Raw genomic sequence first — 9,795 nt, 5'->3', positions numbered from 1 at the left:
TGCTGCTGAATTTCTTTTAGTTATGAAATTCAGACCAGGACTTTTCTGTTGAAACAAATCTCAAAAGCCCCTTGCTGCATTCAAAACTTCTTTGTAAGATACTCTCAAAGTAATCATCTAATATTTGAAGGACAAAGTTTCCCTTTCCTCCAATGAAGCAGAACTCACTACTTTCATAAACAATCTATCCTTTTTCTGTTAAGAAGTTTTTCTTAGCATATAGCTCAAATTTGCTGATCCTCCCAGCTGCTAATACCTTCAGATGGGTACACCATCTCCTCTCACTATTTTGTAACATCAAGGTCAAGGACTATCTCACTTTTATTTTTGCATCCCCAACATCTAGAACAATGCTGGAATACAGTAGGTGCTTAATAATTGATTGAATCTATACCTTAACTTTCCAAACCAATGAAAATCATAAAATTTTAGAGTTGAAAAAGATCTCAGTGTTTAACCCAAACCTGAAAAAAATTCCCTCAACACCAATCTAGGCTGCTCTAGAAAAGATCTACTGATGAGAGGCTCACTGCTCTATGGGGAAGTCCATTCCATTCTGGAATATCTTAAATTGTTAGAATGTTTTTCTTGTTTTTAAGCCTAAACTTGGCCAAAAAACAATTTTGGAGTGTAGAGTTTCAAGCTTTTCTACCATCTTGCCCTGATATACTTCCTCCCTAAAACTATTATTCTCAAAGTCTTTAGACTCCATATGAGATCACAAACCAGTTTTAGAAATGGACAAATCCAGCATCTTGAAGCCATGTTTTTGTTGTTGTTGTTTGTTCGTTTGTTTGTTTGTTTTTAACCACCGTCCTTCTTAATAGTGTCAGAATCTGGCCACTCCAGTGATCTCTAAGAATCTGAACTCTGTCTCTTTTTTGCCTTTCCTCTCCAAGTTCATGAAACAGGAGGTCCAGGAGACCATCAGCCTTTCTCCAAGAACTCTGGATCTCGAAGATAAAGAAATGGATGCTAATAAGACGTAATTGGGAATTAGGGAGGCCCAAGTTTTTGGTTTTACTTTTCATGCCTGAAGCTTTTCTCATGGAAGCCCTGCTGGAAACATCATCACAGTAGCAATTTAGAAACTTTTAATTGTTTTCTCCTTCCCATCAAGAATTCATAATTATACAGGGAAGATGAAATGAGAGGGATTCTAGGTCACACATGCATCAGCATCCAATCCTATGCAGACCTGTATTCATTCTTATGGTGTCTTTAAATGCTGGGCCATTTCATACTTACACACAGTAGGCACTTAACAAATATTTGTTAAACTGACTTTTGGGGAGAAATGGGAACTGACCAGTGACTGACACTTGGATCATGATTACAGGGTAACAAGTTCTGACTTTCTTGACTTGTGACTCTCTAGTTTCAAGCACTATTTCTATTTTTTTTTAAATCTGGGTCTCCCTCTCACATCTAAGCTAAAAGCTAAAAGACTCACAAGTCTAATCCCACAATGATTAGCATGGGAGCTTTCACCTGCTTTATTGTCTGTCTTGGGCTGATTTATCAGTTCTTGCTCAATTCATTGCCTTCTCCAATCCTAGAGACTTACCACATTCCTGTGAATGACATATGGGGTTAGCCCACTGTAGGTTAGAACTTCCCAGGTCAAGAGATTCAGCAGCCTCAGACTCCCTAGTAGCAAGAATTATAGGTATTTTCTAGTTACCAGCATCAACCCTTCTTAAGGAATCCCGCTATATTCACTTCATTCCTGGGTTGACCCACTCTTTGGGGCTCTTCCACCTCATTGCCAGCTGTCTTGCTCCATTGCTGGTAACCCTCCCCATCTCCTTTCCAATTCTGCTTTATGGATTATCTTTCGCCATTATAATTTAAGCTCTTTAAGGACAGGAGCTCTCTTACTTGCTTATATGTGGAATCTCAGTGCTTAGCTTCAATAAAACTCTATCTACCTACCTACCTATCCATCTATCATAGTGCCTGGAACATAATAGGTACTTAATATTTATTGATTCACTATCTCTGATTATCTATCCATCCATTCATTTATCTATTCATATCTATTTATCAATCATCTATCTTAGTGGCTGACACATAAGTAATTAATAAATATTTATCGATTTGTAATCTATTTTTGATTATCTGTTCATCCATCCATCTATCTATCCATCATCCCACTCTTCCTCCCATCTATCCATTTATCCATCTCTATAAATTCTATCTATCCATCTATCTGTCTAATCTATCTGTCTATCTATCATCTATCTTAATGCCTGGCACATAGTAGGTAGCTAAGAAATATTTCTTAATTTGAAATCTATTTCTGATTACCTATTCGTCCATTCGTCTATCTATCCATCTACTTTCCTACTCTTTCATCCATCTATCTATCCATTAATCCATCTCTATAAATTCTATTCATTTATTTATCTATCTCATCTATCTGTCTATGTATCAATCATCTATCTTAGTGACTGGCACATAGTAGGTGGTTAATAAATATTTCTTCATTTGTAATCTATTTTTGATTATCTATTCATCCACCTATCTATCTATCACCCTACTCTTCCATTCATCTATTTATTTGTCTCTACAAATTCTATCCATATATCTAACTAATCTATCTATCTATCATCTAGCTTAGTGCACATAGTAGGTAGCTAATAATATTAATTTGTAATCTATTTCTGATAATCTATTTATCCATCCATCTATTGTTCCACTCTTCCATTCATCTATTCATTCACCCATCTCTATAAATTCTATTCATTTCTTTATCTACCTTATCTATTTTTCCATCATTCCACTCATGTAGACACAGTTGTATTTTATATTTTCTGATCTCTATATGACTAGTGGATGCACAAAAGAATGCACAATTCTTGGATTAATTGTGGTCTTAAAAGAAATGGCTGTAAGAACATTTTTTATTTTGATGTTTAAAATGTAAAGATCACACAATGGAGGCCAGAAGATTTGAGTTCTAATCCTGGACTTGCCACCTCCTAGACTATGCCTTTGGGAAATCATTTTTCCACTTTCTGAGCCTCAGGTTCCTAATCTGTAAAATGGGGTGGGGAGAGGTATATAATGAGGAGAGTCTATAAACTCTCTAAGGTCCTTTCCAGCTTAAAAGCTTTGCTCCTATGATTTGCAAGAGGAAAAGATGTGACTTAATGGCAATACTGACTTTGGAGTGAGAGGACCCGATTCAAATCCACTCTGGCCTTTTTGCTTATTGTCTTATAATCTTGAAGGAGCCAGTCCATCCCGTTTGATGTCAGTTTCCTCATCTGTCAAATGAGAAGCTTGAGTGAGTGGTCTCTAAGACCCCTCCTAGATCTCAATCTTTGGCTTGAGGCAGTAGAGTGTAACAGAAAACAAACAAACAAACAAACTGGGCATCAAATCCTGTCAACAAATTCTGTATCAACCAATTGCTGCCTGTATGAGCTTGGACAAATCGTGACCTCTCTGACTTTGCTGCCTTTATCTGCTATAAAATGGTATGTCTAAGCCCCAAAGGATGCTTCTTGGGATCTGTGAAAAAGCATTGTGGGCTGTCTTAAGGGGTAATGAGCTTTTGGACTCTGGAAGTCTTCAAGAAAAAACTGGATGACAGATCACTTGTCTGGGATGTTGTAGGGGAATGTTTATGTGTAGACAAGTTGGCCTGGATGCCTTCAAAGGACCCTCGCAGCTCTTCAAATCTGTGAGTCTGTGAAATGGGACCGAGGATTATTCATAGTTGCTGGTGGGAGCTCTGGGAGGCTATTGTGCATTCCCCTTGGATTTCACGTACACAAAGGCTATTCAGTTCCTTGGATCTGCTCCACAGGCACATTCCCCAGGAGGGAACAAAGTAACAAAGGACATTTTTCCAAAAGTGATTAGAAAGCCATCAGAGAGAGCCAGAACCCGGCCCTGCCCCTCCCTGCCAGTCACCAACCTTCAGTTGTATGTTTTCTCATTGTCCGTTGGTGTAGATGGGCAAAGATGCCCAGTTTGGTACTTAGGCCGTATATCCAGAACATTCTTTATGGCCGTGAGGACATCAGACTTCCAGCCTCCCCACCCACCCACCCAGTGACTAATTCTGAAGCCCCCAGGCTTAGCAAGGTCTAACACTTGGTGATCTTTTGCAAGCTATTGAAGATTCAGGTGGACGTGACCTGGTTTTCAAATACATTCAAGCCTTTGGGGACTCTTGTGGACTCAATTAACCTTCTAGCTCTCTTTGCTAGTGGCTCACAGGGGAGGGAAAATTCAGCTCTAGAGACCTATTGTGTGATGGTCCTTATTGTTCCCCGAGTGTCCAGGGAAGTGGACAATAAAGGGAGGGGCAGCGGACTGGCCACATGAACGGTGCTGATAATGTAGCCTGTGGTGTTATAGACAAATGCCAGGATGTGCATTGTTTTTCCATGGCATATGACCCAGTCTCAGGATAGCTCAGAAGAGCTCGGCTGCCCACCCACCTGCCCTGAGACTGCCAGCCTGTTAGGGGAAGCTAATGGGATTCCCAAGTGCTTTGGAGGGAGGGGAATCTACCCTTCCTGGGCAGGCTGCCTGCCAGGACAACCCTGCTGGGAAACCAGGGGTTTGGCACCCCATCCTAGCTTTCTGCACGTGCACAAGGAGGTTTGGAAACTTCCCATGAGCCTCAGTGGCCAGCTCTGGAGAAGATCCAGAGCCCAAGTTTTTAAACCATTTTCTTGTTGAATTGTTTCTCCTCCTATCCCCTTCAAGTACAATGATCATCTATTCACATGCAATTAATTCAGAGCATTAAAATTAAAAAAAAAAGAAAGAAATGTGATGGGAAAATAATTTTTTTTCTATTATCCAGTGGGCTATTAATGAAAGCTGTTAATATAAACAGTGATAAGGAAGACTTTCAGATTGCTGGCAATTAAGAAACTGATCTTGTCTCTGGATTGTAAGATGGCCTGTCTATCTTAACTATACTATATAGAAAGCAGTATGTGAAAGGAAAAAAAAAAAAACAATCTCATCCTTCAATGGAGAGGTAGAGGATAAGGAAGCATTATCCCTTTCCCAAACACATTAGGGAAAACTTTTTCAAAACTAGTTTTAGCCTTTACTTTCAATCCGATTCAAAAAAGCATTTAGTAAGTGCAATATACTGTGATCCCAGATCTCTGAGTCGGAATTACTGGGTTCAAGTTAGATATCTATTGGCTGTGTGACTCTGGATGAGTCCCTATATATCTCAGGGTTGCCAGGCAGTGACAAGGTACTAATTAACACTTGACAGTATAGTTTTCCTGTACTAGTGAAATTATAAATCTAAGGAGGGGAAAGAAGAAGAGAAGGAGGAAGAAGAAGAAAAGAAAAAGAAGTAGGCCGAAAAAGAGGAGGAAGAAAAGGAAGAAGAAAAAGAAAAAGAAGAGGAAGAAGAGAAAAAAGAGAAGGAGGAGGGAAAAGAAGACAGAAAAAAAGGAGGAAGAGGAGGGGAAGGAGGAATAAAAAGAAAAAGAGCAGGTGTAAGAGAAGAAAGAAGAGGGAAGAGGGACAAGAAGAAGAATAGAAGGAGGAAAAGGAGGAAGAGAAGAAGGAGAAGGAGGAGAGAAAAGAAGAAGAATAGGAAGCAGGAATGAAGGAGAAGGAAGAATAAAAAGAAAAGAAGGAGAAGGAAGAGTAGAAGAAAGAAGGAGGAGGAGGAGAAAGAAGAAAAAGAGGAAGAAGAGGAGGCAGAAAAAAGCAGGAGGAGGAAAAGAAGGAATAAAAAGAAGAGGAGAAGAAAGAGGAGAAAGAAGAATAAAAGCAGGAAGAGGAGGCAGAAAAGGAGGAAGAAAATGAATAAAAAGAAAAGGAGGAGGAAGAAGAGAAGAAAAAGGAGGAGGAAGAGGAACAGGGAAAAAATGCAAGATAACTCTTTAGAACTGACATTGGTTGAAATCTGACATTAGACACACTATATTGACACTAAGCAAGCCAATAACCTTTCTAGCCTCAGTTTCCTCATCTGTTTAAAAAAAAAAAAAAAGGTCTATGGCAACTAGAAAGTAAAATGGATAGAGCTCCAGTTTGGAGTCAGAGCCTGAGTTCAAATCCAACTTTAGATAAAACAGATGCCACACTGTGGGCAAGTCATTTAATCCCAATTGCAAAAGAAAGGAAGGAAGAAAGAAAGAAAGAAAGAAAGAAAGAAAGAAAGAAAGAAAGAAAGAAAGAAAGAAAGAAAGAAAGAAAGGAAGGAAGGAAGGAAGGAAGGAAGGAAGGAAGGAAGAAAGAAAGAAAGAAAGAAAGAGAAAGAAAGGAAGGAAGGAAGGAAGAGGAAGAGAGAGAGGAAGAGGCAGAAAGAAAGAAAGAGGGAAAGAAAGAAAAAGTATTGGAATTAATGTCTTCTAAGGCTACTTTCTTGCCCTAAATCTATACTCCTAGTACCAAAGTCTTTCCAAGCATTGTTTCAGGCACTGAAAATACAAGACAAAAACGAGTGAGTGCCTGCCTTCATGAAGATCACATTCTACTCCAGGACCACCAAAGAGAGACAAAATTTAAGTAATTGAATGAGTGCAATCTAGTTTGAGGTGGGAGTGAATACTAATGGGAGACACTATTGAAGCTGGCACCTGAACCAGATCTTGAAGGAGTCTTGGGAGTCTAAGAGGTGGGGGTGAAATCCATGCCAGACGAGGAGGATAATAGCCTGAGCAGTGACATGGAAAACTGATTTAAGAAAGAGCTAATAAGCCAATTTGGCTGCAATAGTAAGTGCATAGAGAAGTGTAATATTACATAATTCTGGAAAAGTACAGGAACCACATCATGCAGGGATTTAATTGTTGAATAGAAAAAGTAGGATTTTATCCAAAAGGCAATAGGGAACCATTGAAGGTTGTTGAGCAGAGCTCCGATGTATATTAGGAAGATCGTCTTGACTGTTGAGTTGAGAGGATGGATTGGAGACGGGAAGCTGGAGGCAGAGCAGGAGTCAGACTGCAAGAGACAGATGCCATTGTTCAGAGGGATGAGATGAATGAGTGTGGGTGTGTAAGCAACACACCCATACACACACAGACACATTCACATGCTTCATAAAATAATAGACTTTTGGAAAGAAGATCTGGTGAAGGGAGCATTTGTTTGCCTTTAATAGACCTTGGAGTCAGTGGTCCCAAGGAGATTAATGTTTCTGCATTTCCGCAGCACTAAAAAATAACCAACTGAATCTGGAAGCAGAATCTGCCTGTCTGCCCATGGACGGCCCCAACAACCGCCAACACAACTAACAGCAGACATTTCTCTGAGATGCTCAAATTTGCAAAGCATCTTGCTTAGTGCTCTCAGCACCCTGGGGAGCTCTGCTGATAATTTGAACCCTACTTTAGCAATTGAAGGAACCTTGGCTCAGAGAGCACTTTACCCACAATCACACTGCTAGTGGGCCTTGGAGAGAAAATTTAAATTCAGGCCTTTCCAATGCCAAGCCTTTGAAATCTTATCACAAGGACATCTAGGTGCACATTCTCCTGAGTTCAAGTCTGGCTTCAGACACTTACTAGCTGTGTGACCCTTGGCAAGCTACTTCTCCCTATGTGCCTCAGTTTCCTCATCTGTAAAATAAACCAGAAAAGGAAATGGCAAATCAGTCCAGTGTGTTTGCCAAGAACACCCCACCTGGGCAAGTTATTTCACCCTGTATGCTTCAGTTTCCTCATTGTAAAATAAACTGGAAAAGGAAATGGCAAATCATTCCAGTATCCTTGTCAAGAACACCTCACCTGGGCAAGTTATTTCTTCCTGTGTGCCTCAGTTTCCTTATCTGTAAAATAAACTGTTATCCTTGACAAGAAAACACCAAACAAGGTCACAAAGAGCCAAAATTACTCCACAAATATCAAGGGCACAAAGGTATTGAGATCAGGTTGCTAACCTGAATGCCTACACATATACACCACACACACACACACACACACACACACACACCCCACAACCCAAATCAGCCCAGAATTTGTGCTTATCCTAACAAACTCACCACAGTCCCCCTTTAAGTCAAATCCTATGGCTCACCATGCTTGAGTGAGAAGAAACACCATCCCTGGCAAAGCAGAATGATGGGCAGAGAAGGAGAAAGGGAGCAGTGAGACGAGAACATTGCTCAGGACAAAACACAGAGAAAGGCATTGAAATAGAGTCACACTTTTCAGAGTTCCTCACCACCACAGCTCGACCTGAAGTGCTCAGAGAGATGATGACAAAAAAGGGATTCTGGAAAATAATGACTCACTGGGTTTCAGGAAAGTCCATTCTATTCTTTAAAAACTGTTTCCTTATCTCTAAAGCAAAGGAATTGGATTTTGTCAAGGGTCTCAGCCAACCCTGACTTCCCTTGTTCTAAGTCCCCTTCCAATGTTGACACTCCCTGTTCTAAGACTTCTCCAGCTCTGACATCCCCTGTTCTAAGTCCCCTTCCAACTCTGACACTCCCTGTTCTAAGACTTCTCCAGCTCTGACTATCTATCTATAAATAGATAGATAGATACACTGACAGATTGACAGGATAGATAGACAATATAAATATATACATAGGAGAGAAAGGAAGGAGGGAGAGAGGATAGATAGATAGACAAGACAGATACATAGATAAATAGACAGGACAGATAGACAAGACAGATAGAAAGGTCATTTACTAAGTGTTTTACTTTGTTCCAGGCCCAATGTGAAGCACTAGGGATCCAAATACAAGCAAAAATGACAATTCCTACCCTCAAAGAGCTTGTTTTAATAAGGGGAGACAACAGATTTAAGGTAGATAAAAAAGACCCCCTTTCAATGTTGAAGAAGTTCATACGTGGATAATTTTTTTTTTCAGATTTTCTAGGGTTGTTAAGGGTAGATACGCTCTTTTAAAGTTGTTTTAGAAATGACATCTGCCAGGAAATCAGAGAAGTTAAAATTCTAGTTCTGGTCATTACTGGAGTCTCCAAGCCCTCAGTCACATTATTGATCACTCTGAACTTGCTTCAGTTTCTTTATCTGTAAAATGGAAATTGTCAGCTAAAGCCAGGGATTCTTCTTCTGGGACCCATAAACTTATGTGTTTATGTAATTCAATAAGATTGATTTATTTTGAAATTTTCCATGCTTTATTGTATAGATTTAAAAACTTACAAGTGCTCCATCATCCACCCAAAACACCTAGGATAAAAGGGGTGAAGAAGCCCCAGACTAGATGATCTGTAAGGGTCCCCCCAGCCCTGCTGTTCTATGGTCTTTGAGTCAGCAGAGATCTGGGCTTGATGACTTATGAGACTGTAAGGCTTTTTGGGTGTAGAAGAGGGATAATATTGCTTACATTACTCATTTCACAGAATTATAAGAGGAAACGTACTTTGTAATTCATATCTGTTTAAAAATGCAAAATATGAAGATAAATCAATTATGAATTATGAAGAGGAAAAAAAAGAAAAGGAGAAAGAAACAGAGGAGAAGGAAAAGTAGGAAAAGGAGAAGAGGAGGAAGACAAGGAGCAGGAAGAAGAGGTAAAGAAGAAGAAAAAGGAGGGATGATGAAAGAGGAAAAGGAAAAGGAGGAGAAAAGGAAGAAGAGGAAAGAAAAAGGAAGAAAAGAAGAGGGAGGAAAGGAAAACAAAGAGGAAGAGAGGAAGGAGAAAGAGTAGGAGAAGAAGAAACAAGAGGAAGAGAAAAAAAGAGGAGGAAGAGAAGGAGGAGGGGAAGAAAAAAGAAAGAAGATGTGAAAGAGGAAGAAGAAAGGGAGGGGAGAAGAAGAAGCAGAAGGAGGAGATAGAAAGAAGATGAAAAGATGAAGAAGGAGGAGAAGAAAAAG

General features: G+C 39.7%; 1 long non-coding RNA gene across 1 annotated transcript; it reads right to left on the bottom strand.

Moving 5' to 3' along the window:
* Positions 1-6,759: 6,759 nt before the first annotated feature.
* On the bottom strand, positions 6,760-8,271 carry LOC116421469. The gene is made up of 2 exons (XR_004231830.1): positions 7,985-8,271; positions 6,760-6,945 (listed from the first exon to the last, which is right to left on the bottom strand). It is a non-coding gene; the product is annotated as an uncharacterized LOC116421469 (long non-coding RNA).
* Positions 8,272-9,795: the final 1,524 nt, after the last annotated feature.

Source organism: Sarcophilus harrisii, chromosome 1, assembly GCF_902635505.1.
Source record: "Sarcophilus harrisii chromosome 1, mSarHar1.11, whole genome shotgun sequence".
In the NCBI taxonomy this organism is placed as follows: Eukaryota; Metazoa; Chordata; class Mammalia; order Dasyuromorphia; family Dasyuridae; genus Sarcophilus; species Sarcophilus harrisii.
Note: the sequence above shows the minus strand (reverse complement) of the source record. Positions and strands in the feature narration are given on the sequence as shown.